Here is a 12066-nt window from a genome sequence, read left to right as displayed (position 1 = left end):
TCCCTTTGTGGGTAACCCAACCTTTCTCTCTGGCTGCCCTTAACATTTTTTCCTTCATTTCAACCTTGGTGAATCTGATGATTATGTGTCTTGGGGTTGCTCTTCTCAAGGAGTATCTTTGTGGTGTTCTCTATATTTCCTGAATTTTAATGTTGGCCTGTCTTGCTAGGTTGGGGAAGTTCTCCTGGATAATATCCTGAAGAGTGTTTTCCGATTTGGTTCCATTCTCCCTGTCACTTTCAGGTACTCCAGTCAAATGTAGGTTTGGTCTTTTCACATAGTCCCATATTTCTTGGAGGCTTTGTTCTTTCCTTTTCATTCTTTTTTCTCTAATCTTGTCTTCACGCTTTATTTCATTAATTTGATCTTCAGTCTCTGATATCCTTTTTTCCACTTGATCGATCCAGCTATTGATACTTCTGCATGCTTCACAAAGTTTTGGTGCTGTGTTTTCCAGCTGCCTCAGATCATTTATGTTCTTCTCTAAACTGGTTATTTCTAGTTAGCAATTCCTCTAACCTTTTGTCAGGGTTCTTAGCTTCCTTGCCTTGGGTTAGAACATGCTCCTTTAGCTCAGAGGAGTTTGTTATTACTCACCTTCTGAAGCCTACTTCTTTCAATTTATCAAACTCATTCGCTTTCCAGTTGTGTTCTCGTGCTAGCAAGGAGTTGTGATTCTTTGGAGGAGAAGAGTCATTCTGGTTCTTGGAATTTTCAGCCTTTTGGCACTTGTTTTCTCTCATCTTCATGGATTTATCTACCTTTGGTGTTTGACGTTGGTGACCTTCAGATGGGGTTTCTGTGTGGATGTCCTTTTTGTTGGTATTGATGCTATTCCTTTCTGTTCACTAGTTTTCCTTCTAACAGTCAGCCCCCTCTGCTGCCAGTCTGCTGGAGTTTGCTGGAGGTCCATTCCAGACCCTGTTTGCCTGGGTATCACCAGTGGAGGCTGCAGAACAGCAAAAATTGCTGCCTGTTCCTTCCTCTGAAAGCTTCATCCCAGAGTGGCACCCGCCAGAGGCCAGCTGGAGGTCTCCTGTATGAGGTGTCTGTCGACCCCTGCTGGCAGTTGTCTCCCAGTCAGGAGGCATGGGGGTCATTGACCCACTTGAGGAGGCAGTCTGTCCCTTAGCAGAGCTTCAGCGCTGTTCTGGGAGATCCGCTGCTCTCTTCAGAGTCAGCAGGCAGGAATGTTTAAGTCTGCTGAAGCTTCACTCACAGCCAAATCTTCCCCCAGGTGCTCTGTCCCAGGGTGATAGGAGTTTTATCTCTAAGCCCCTGACTGGGGCTGCTGCCTTTCTTTCAGAGATACCCTGTCCAGAGAAGAGGAATCTAAAGAGGCAGGTGTGCTCTGTCCAGTTCAAACTTTCCCAAGGCTGTTTACTCTGTGAGGGGAAAACCGCCTACTCAAGCCTCAGTAATGGCGGACACCCTTCCCCCCACCAAGCTCGAGCATCCCAGGCTGACTTCATACTGCTGTGCCGGCAGCGAGAATTTCAAGCCAGTGGATCTTAGCTTGCTGGGCTCCATGAGGGTGGGATCCCACTGAGTTAGACCACTTGGCTTCCTGGCTTCATCCCCCTTTCCAGGGGAGTGAACGGTTCTGTCTCGCTGGTGTTCCAGGTGCCACTGAGTTATGAAAAAAAATAAAACTCCTGCAGCTAGCTCAGTGTCTGCCCAAATGGCTGCCCAGTTTTGTGCTTAAAACCCAGGGCCCTGTTGGCATTGGCACCCGAGGGAATCTCCTGGTCTGCAGGTTGCAAAGACCATGGGAAAAGCATAGTATCTGGGCCAGAGTGCACTGTTCCTCAAGGCACATTCCCTCACAGCTTCCCTTGGCTAGGGGAGGGAGTTACCCAACCCCTTGCACTTCCCGGGTGAGGTGACACCCCACCCTGCTTCAGCTCACCCTCCGTGGGGTGCATCCACTATGTAACCAGTCCCAGTGAGATGAGCTGGGTACCTCAGTTGGAAATGCAGAAATCACCCGACTTTTGCCTTGATCTTGCTGGGAGCTGCAGACCAGAGCTGTTCCCATTCTGCCAACTTGCCCACCTCCCCGATTTTTTTGAATAGTAAATAAGACTGTATAATTTACTGGAGTCTCTTCTCTAGGAAGCACACAGTGATTTTACAAACATTAATTAATAAAGTTTCAGGATCCCTACCAGGTAAATGTTAATAAAACTCAGGAGTCCTAACTTTTTTGACCTTTGCTGCAGTTTTCAGGTAAGAAACTAGCTGACTAAGATGCTTCCACAGCTTTGAAAACAAAATGGGCATGAAACCAACATTCAGAGTTCAGGTGTCATTTATGAGTAGCATTATCTTATGAACCTCGTTGGAGATAAAAGTAATTTAGGGAAAATGATATTTCAGCACTGCCTTAATCTAGCAGGGATTTTCTTCATGAGAAAATTAAACCAAACACAAACTGAAGTATGACTTAACTGGGCCTGCTTCTGCATTTAGGGTCACCAAAGCATACTGTAAATGGAAATCAGATTGCTTTAGAATCCAAGAACAAACTCTACTTTTGACCTTTAGAAAGTTCATGATGTATATGCCCACAAAATAAACAAAATAATTTCAAAGTAAATTCGTTGAGTGCACCTGACCTTTGAAACCGAGCAGATGATGTTAATCAGATTTGTACAGCGTTAATCTAGCTCAGCCTCCGTCTCTCCATGTATTTTTAAAATATCATAAAGAAGAGTCTCACAACAGGGAATCTTTCAAATCGGAATAGATTTAGAAATGGAACAGAATGTATGACCTGGCTTCAAACAATGAAGTATATAACTCAAACATGTAAGCAAATGAATTTTATGACTATAAACCAACATACCACACCCCTCAGGAAAAGTGACTTTTAAAAGATAATATAAGCGTGTTGTAAGCAGTTTTTCACTAAAATATAGTTCAAATTCTGATACTGTATAAGTTAACACTAGGTAAACTTTGAGTTAAAATGGCCTACATATTATAAAAGGTGTTCCATCTGACCATTGCGTCTTGATTTTTGTCAAGCCATATCATTTCTGCATTTTGGATATTGAATGTTTGAGCCATGGCCCTTCCAGAATAGCCTGTTAAGTAACTTGATGGACATATGCTTGTCTTCCTAGGAACACTTCCTTTGGATAACCAGCACTGACCCCATTCCATTGTAATCTCTGTCAATCTTGGTGGCTCTGACCACACATTTGTTCCGGCTTAAATTGGGGAGCACTATGGTGTGGTCAGGATGGTAATGGAGCAGGAGTAGTCACAGAAAACAAACTTGACCAAAGCACTCCATCCTACTTGGCCACTGGTTGGTTGGGGATGGGCACATGACCCAAGCTGAGCCAGTATCCTCAGATGTTTTGTCAGAGAGATATTTTAAAAAGCCCCTCTCTCTGTGATCACAAGCTATAATGATGATACAAGTGTGGGGCTGCAGGCTAGTTTGCCCACCCAGGAATTAAGTCAAAAGGGCAAGCAGAGAGGAGAGACAAAGAGAGTAACAGAGCCCAGCTGGCACTGCATCCCAGAATCCAATTTTGCCTGAAGCTACCCCTTAGATTTGCCAGTTACATCAGCCTTTTCTTGTTTAAGTTGGTTTGAATTAGGTTTTTGTCACTGGCAGCCAAAGGAGTCCTGACTAATCCACAAAGTTCAAATGACAGATAAACTCTTAAGCTACTCTGAATGGGACAGTGAAATGAAAGGGATAATAGTCTCCCATTCTCTTGTAATTTGGGAATTCTCCAGACCTAAAGCCAGATCAGCCTCTGCTCTACAGCAGCAAAACTGTGCACAAGTCACACTGTAGTCATCTAAGGAACTAGAGATGTTAGCCTGAGAAAGAAGACAAGACGTGCTTGCTGGGCTCAAAAAGGTCTACTTTGTGAGAAAGGGGTTGGATTCTCTCTTTGGAGTTAAAAGTCAGACCAACAAGTCCTTATCACTGAGGGGAATTTCCTGTACAACATGAAGGATAACTTTTCTAACAATGAAAGCCATCCTAGCTGACATAATGTGACCCTCAAACACTTCCTCTATTGAGTGAGAGGTCGGACAAAATGGCATCTAAGATCCCACCCAACTCTGTGATTACTTGATTCAAAGTTTGGTCATGGTGACCGTATCTGTACAGTCATGCACTGATTAAACGTGGAGATATATCCTGAGAAATGTGCCCTTATGTGATTCCATCATTGTGCAGACATCATAGAGTGCACTTACATCAGTGTATATGGCAATGCCTTCTACACATCTGGGTTTTGTGGTATAGTCTAATGCTTCTAGGCTATAAACCTGTACAGCAGGTGACTGTCCTGAATACTGTAAGCAACTGTAACACAATAGTAGGTATTTGTGTATCTAAACATATCTAAATATAGAAAAGGTATGGTAAAAATACAGTACTAAATAAGCTTATAGGACCACTCTCAGATATGTGGTCTGTTGTTGACCAAAGTGTCATTATGCAGTGCATGACTGTAATTTATTATAGAGTCACCTCAACCATTCAGCAAATCAAAAATCAATATAAGTCAATCATATATAAGGAGGCCCAGAGGAGAGGAAGTGTCGGAAGAGATTTCCTAGAAGGGATGATAACTTGCACAGTTTTAAATACAAATAGGACTTGGTTTCTGTCACACATACCATGTTGAACAATGCTCTATTCAGCACTGATTCTTTAAGAAACTATTTACCTCTACAATAGTTTCTTTAAAAGTATGCAAATATATATGTAATAATGATCTATTTAAGTGTATTATAAATTAAAATTTTCCAAATTCTTGAGTGTTTTGTAGGCATATAGCTAATAAACATTAACACAGTTTGGTGTGGTGTACCTGTAACCAGCCCTGTATACCTGTATACCAGCTGCTCTCAGCCAATGAATGGGAGTCCCCCATTACTGCACTCTACCATTCACTACACTCTGAGTTGAGAGTGTTCTACAGCATATGTTTTTGCTTATCTTTGTGCCATTATTTTGTATACTGGCAATTTATTTTGTGTCCTCAAAAGCACTTTTGGCATGAAAAACTTAAGTTATGAAAACAATACGTCCATACTAGATCTACCCATAAAAAACTGACAGCACTACATTAGGACATCAAAATGCAAGTCCTATAGAGGTTCAGGGTGCCAGGAAATGTTTGAGAAGCCAGAATCAGGTACATAGGGACTGAAAGATAATTTTTGGCAATATGAAGGGCAGCATAAATACCACTGCAGGCAGGGAAAATTAACAAAAATTGTTAGAAAGCTGCTTGGAAGAAATGACTATAAGAAGACACATCATGATGTAAGAAGTTTGGAAGAGGACAGTAGTGTGGTTGCCATGTGAAGGACTAGAACACTTCTGCATGGGGACAGTGATAGGAAGAACCAGTATAATGCTGATCACAGCAGCACTCCCATTTCCAGGAATGGAGCACTTCATCCATCTCCTGCCTTCTCTCTCAGCAGACTTTGTGAGTGCTCAAACCAAGTGGGGAAAGACAGTCAAGAGAGGTGACAGCATGTGCAAAGAAACAGTGTAAAACAAGGTAGTTTAGAAACTGTAAGTGGTTTAGTGTTACTGGAGGAGAGAATATAGGAAAGAGGTTAACAATGAGGCTGGAACTATAGACAAAAGCCATGTTATGAAAGAGCTGATGAAACCTTCTCTAGACCTAGGACTTAATGTGACAAGTAGTGAGGAGCAAATAATTGGCTTTAACAGGGCAAGCAATATGGTCAAGTTCGAATTTTAGAGAAAAATCTGGAAGAACTATGGAGGCTTGACTGGAGTGTGATATGACTCCAGAAAGATCAGTGAGGAGGTCATTGTTAGCAATCAGACACATTTTTTTGGCCTATTAAATTACCATTTTTTTAAAAAAAGAAAAAGAATATCCTGATGGTAAGATATAAATTGGTAAATTTCTAAAAAGCTACTTGAAATAATGTAAGTCAAGTAAGAAATTTAGAAATAATACCGAAAAGTTTATGCCCTTTGACCAAATAATTCTATGTGTAGGAATCTACAGTAAAAGAATAGAGATGCAGACAAAAGTATATGTTCAGTGATGTTCCTTCTTTCGGTCTTATTTCTGAAAAACTAGAAACCACTTTCATGTCCAATCAAAAAAGCAACAAATAAATGAAATATGTCACCGCCATTTAAATTTTTTTTTTTAAATATTCACTGACATGGAAAATTGCCCAAGGATTAATGTTAATTGAAAAGCAGAATACAAAATTAAATATATGGTAAGAGTGCCTTCTTCAGAAAGGTATATGCATTTAAAAACTGGAAAATACAAGAAAATATATAATCAGAGCTTATCTGGTGAAATTCTGCATGATTTTGATTTTCATCCTTTTTATTTTTTTTATTTTTTCATTCACTCTCATGAACATGTACTACTTTTGCAGACAACTGTTAGGTTGAACCATTTGAAATTGCCTGCTGCAGACTGAATTGTCTTCCCACCTTCCCCTCAAAATGTGTATGTTGAAACCCTAACCCCCAGTGTGATGGTATTTAAAGATGAGACCTTGGGAAATAAGTAGGTGTAGATGAGGTCATGAGGGTGGAGCATTCATGCTGGGATTAGTGTTCTTATAAAAAGGGGAAGAGGTCATGTGAGCACACAGGGAGATAGCAGCCATCTACACGCCAGGAAGAGAGCCCTCACCAGAACTTGACCATGCTGATGCCCTGATCTTGGACTTCCAGTCTCCAGAACCGTGAGAAAATAAATCTCTGTTGTTTAAGCTAGTGAGATTTTGTTATGGCAGCCCAAGCTGACTAATACACTGCCAAAATTGACTTCAAAAATGACAATTCCGGCCGGGCACGGTGGCTCAAGCCTGTAATCCCAGCATTTTGGGAGGCCGAGACGGGTGGATCACAAGGTCAGGAGATCAAGACCATCCTGGCTAACACGGTGAAACCCCATCTCTACTAAAAAATACAAAAAACTAGCCGGGTGAGGTGGTGGGCGCCTGTAGTCCCAGCTACTCGGGAGGCTGAGACAGGAGAATGGTGTGGACCCGGGAGGCAGAGCTTGCAGTGAGCTGAGATCCGGCCACTGCACTCCAGCCTGGGCGACAGAGCAAGACTGCGTCTCAAAAAAACAAAACAAACAAACAAACAAAAAAATGACAATTCCATCTGAATCAACCTACATAAAAGCGAAATAAAATAAATGCCCTGGCAATAGATGCTAAGGGCCAGAACCAAAGCAACAATAATAAGATAAGAATAATAAAGATGTGAATGACATTAAGATGGTAGATTCTGTAACTTGGTGACAGATAGGACCGATAAAACAGTACTAGTGAATAAGGAACAGCATCCAGAACATGAATCCAAAGTTTTTACACTAAGAAATCGAGGGATGGTAGAGGTACTCGTCAAGACAAGGGATAATCAGAAAAATCTCTGGTAGCTAGCCTCTGAGATGGCCTCAATAATCACACTTCCTGGTATTGGCAGCCTTGAGTACTTCCCTTCCTCGTCTGCAGGCTGGTCGGTATTCTGCCTCATTTATAATACTGCTGAAGTTACGTTTCACTGCTACAGAGATGAACATTCACCCTGGGAAAAAAGCCAACTGTTGTGTTAGGACACTTAAAGCCTATGGACAGGCCTATGTGTTGAGGAACTGAGGTATCCAGCCAATAGACAGCAAGGAACTGAGGTCTAACGACAACCTCATGAGAGAGATTGGAAGCAGATCTTGCAGCCTCAGTCAAGACTTTCAGTTGCTGACCCCTTGACTGCAACCTCATGAGAGACGCTGAGTCACATCATGAGGCTAAGCTGTGCCCAGACTTCAATCCCATAACAGCTATGAGATAATAAATGTTTGTTTTAAGCCACTATTTTGGGAGGTAATTTGTTACAGATAATTAGATAACTTCAGTTGTCTCTCCATATCCATGGGGATTAGTTCCGGGACCCCCTGCAGATAACCAAACTCCATGAATACTCAGGACTCTTACATAAAATGGTGTAGTATTTGCATATAACCTACACACATCCTTCTGCATACATTAAATCATTTCTAGATTACTTATAATACCTAATGCAATGCCTATGCATCACTTCATTCACATGGATTCAGTACAGTATTTGGCACAGAGCAAATTCAATGTTTGTTTTCTGGAACTTAGTGGAATTTCTTTTAAAAAAAAAAAAAAAAAAAAAAACAGGGTCTCACTCCATTACCCGGGCTGGAGTGCAGTGGCACAATCATGGCTCACTGCAGCCTCGACCTCCCAGGTTCAAGTGACCCTCCTGCCTCAGCCTCCTGAGTAGCTAGGACAACAGCCCAGGTTCAAGTGACCCTCCTGCCTCAGCCTCCTGAGTAGCTAGGACAACAGCATGTGCTACCATGCCCAGCTAAGTTTTTAATTTTTTGTATGCAGAAGGTCTCTCTATGTTGCCCAGACTGGTCCTAAACTCCTAGGCTCAATCAATCCATCCACCTCGGCCTTCCAAAGTGTTGGGATTACAGGCATGTGACACTGTACCCAGCTTTTTTTTTCCAAATATTTTTTGTCTGTAGTTGGTTGAATCTATGGATGCAGAAGCCACCGACATGGAGGACCAACTGTAATACAACCTGTTTTGATTAATTTGCTCAACTGAAGAGTTGAATATTCCTGAAGGCAGGAATCATGTCTTAATATTTAAGGCCTCTCGCTGTATGTGGCACATGATCTATATTCAATAAACAAGTATTACAGGCTGGAAAGGTAGAAAAGGAGACTAGAAATCCTGGCAAAGTAGTTTGGACACTTCCTGGTGGGGACCCACTAATGAGTCATAAGGTTGTTTAGGATAAAGATTTGTTTGAAAAGAAATGTGGTGAATGATTTTTGTACTTGATACTACTTCAAGGATTTGTATTGCTTGTAAGTGTAGTTTAATAATCATATGTTTTAGAAGCCCATATATCCCAAAATACTCCAAATTGTAGAGTTCTAAACCTGCAACTTATTTTCTTTTATAAAACAAACTTTGGAAAATTGTGGTCTTTAACTTTTGTTTTTTTGGTTTTTTGTTTTTTTGAGACAAAGTCTCACTCTATCGCCCAGGCGGGAGTGCAGTGGCACAATCTCAGCTCACTGCAACCTCTGCCTCCCGGGTTGAAGTGATTCTCATGCCTCAGCCTCCTGAGTAGCTAGGATTACAGGTGACCACCACTACGCCCATCTAATTTTTGTATTTTTAGTAGACACGGGGTTTCACCATGTTGGCCAGGCTGGTCTCAAACTCCTGACCTCAGGTGATCCACCCACCTTGGCCTCCCAAAGTGCTGGGATTACAGTCTTTAACATTTTTAACTATGGAAAGGTTTAGTAAGATTTTTGTTTCTAAATTCATTTTCATATCTTAGATAATTTGTAGCTAGTCATTTTGTACCAGCTTTCCTTTCTACTTTGGACTATTCCTGACCCAGATTTAAAGCCTAGAGTTGATGAAATTTAAACTTTCACAGGACATTTTATCAATTATGTAATGCAGTAGTCAATCCAAGAAAATTCTGAGCTTCATACATAACTGTTCTTTCTTGTTCTATAAACAACTGATTGATGTTATTAATGCTTGGACACATGTCAGAACCAAGGAGAAGTAGAACACGTAATAAAAAAGCATCAGTCTATTTAAACTTGAGTGTACTGATAATGATGCCTGGTCTCTATGATGTAGTTTGTTGCTGAAATACTCCCATAAATACACAAACACACACACACACACACACCCCACTTCAGGTTTCACAAAAGCAAATCATAGTCTTTACATCATAATGGACTCAATGAAAATTAGAGGGAATTCATGAGACTCTGGAAACAGTGTATACCTGGTGAGAATGAAATCAGAAAAATCTGGGGTGCTCTTCAGAGTTCTTATTGAAAGCAATAAAGGAAAATCTTGCATTTTAGCCAAATGTAAGCAAAGTTCACATGAAACATTTGTGTCTCCAGATAGAACCACAAAATCTCAAGAGGCAGAAAGGCTAAGGAGCTAATCCACTGCACATCTGAGAAGAGATTGGACCTTGTGACTCTTTCTCATTTACTGTAGAGTCTAGTTTCCTTGATACACCCTCAGCCACCCAACTCTCATAACTCTTGCTTCACATTCTCCTAATTAGGTACAGCAAATAAGAGTTTCCCTCCCAGAAGGTGACTGGTTTTTCCTTATTTTATATCATTTCATAATTCACTTTGATACTCTTCAGACTGCTTCCATGTAATTTGCAACTTTCAAACATTGGAAGCTAGTTAGCTTTGCCGTGTAGATTTCATTTAACTAAATCGTATTCAGATCATTTTACCTCCTTTAAAAAGAAGCAGCAAGAAAATATTTGATGTTATATCTTAACTATAATTAAGATATCATCTCCAATACTTTACTGTAGAAAATACAATAAATAAAATATGAATTTATGCAATACATTTATTCACACTGAAAAACAAATAACAGGCTACTCCTCATCCTTCTGTTGCAGTTACATAGAAGGACTCCTTGCTGTGTGACCTGTAGAAAAACATTGAACTTTTCTGTGCCTTGTTTTCCTAATCTACAATAGGATAATAGTTCCTACCTTTAGGATTAACTGGGATTGATTTAAGATTAACTGAGATTATCTGTCTCTCTCATGAAAATATAGGTGACATTATTTTGTAATATTTCCCAGGCATGAGTAGAATCATTTTGATTTTCCTTTTCAAAAAGGTTTCATATTTCTTATTTCATTTGTGCCTAATCACCGAAGACAAGTATTATAAAGGGTTGTGTTGAATTGTTCTTTTTAAAGTTTTTTATTTTTTTATGTTTACTTTTTTGAATTTTTAACTTTTGTGCGTACATAGTAGATGTATATATTTATGGGGTACATGGTGTGTTTTGATATAGGCATGCAATGTGACATAAGCACATCATGTAGAATGGGGTATCCATCTCCTAAAGCATCTCTCCTTTGAGTTACAAACAATCCAGTTACACTCTCTGACTTGCCCTCAAATCCAGACTCCCCAAATCCAAACTCTGCCACTTCCTAGCTGTGAAACCATGGCTAAGTTGCCATCAGTGAGGTCAGTTTACCCTCTGGCAAAATAGGAATCTTGAGAGCACCTGTTGAAATGACAATTGAGGCCGGGCGCGGTGGCTCAAGCCTGTAATCCCAGCACTTTGGGAGGCCGAGACGGGCGGATCACGAGGTCAGGAGATCGAGACCATCCTGGCTAACCTGGTGAAACCCCGTCTCTACTAAAAAATACAAAAAACTAGCCGGGCGAGGTGGCGGGCGCCTGTAGTCCCAGCTACTCGGGAGGCTGAGGCAGGAGAATGGCGTAAACCTGGGAGGCGGAGCTTGCAGTGAGCTGAGATCCGGCCACTGCACTCCAGCCTGGGCGACAGAGCGAGACTCCGTCTCAAAAAAAAAAAAGAAAGAAAGAAATGACAATTGAATGAGATAACGTATGTAAAGCACAGAGCCTAGCACATAGTAGGCACTTAAAATGTTGTTGTTGGTTCTTTTTTTTTTTTTTTTAGAGTCGGAAGTTCATGCTGTCACCCAGGCTGGAATGCAGTGGCACAATCACAGGTCACTGCAGTTTCAGACTCCCAGGCTCACGCAATCCTCCCACCTCAGCCTCACAAGTAGCTGGGACACATTCTACACCACTATGACTGGTTAGGTTTTTTGTTTTTGTTTTTGTTTTTTTAAGAGAATGTGTCTCACTTTGTCACCCATGCTGGTGTGAAACGATCCTCCCACCTTGGCCTCCCAAAGTGTTGGGGCCAAGTGCACAGCATTACACCTGGCAAATTATTATTTTTAAAACTTTTAGCAGAGACAGAGTCTTACTGTGTTGCCAGGCTGGTCTTCAACTCCTGGCCTGAAGTGATCCTCTTGCCTTGGCCTCCCAAAGTACTGGGATTGTAGGCATGAGCCATCAGGCCCAGCAAAAATGTTGATGATTCTTGTGTGAGAGAGGATATAGGCTCCAGCTGCTGCAGTGAATAACAAATACCCAAATATTAAAAAGGCATAAACA

Source organism: Rhinopithecus bieti, unplaced genomic scaffold (assembly GCF_001698545.2).
Source record: "Rhinopithecus bieti isolate Rb0 unplaced genomic scaffold, ASM169854v2 scaffold_36004, whole genome shotgun sequence".
In the NCBI taxonomy this organism is placed as follows: domain Eukaryota; kingdom Metazoa; phylum Chordata; class Mammalia; order Primates; family Cercopithecidae; genus Rhinopithecus; species Rhinopithecus bieti.
Note: the sequence above shows the minus strand (reverse complement) of the source record.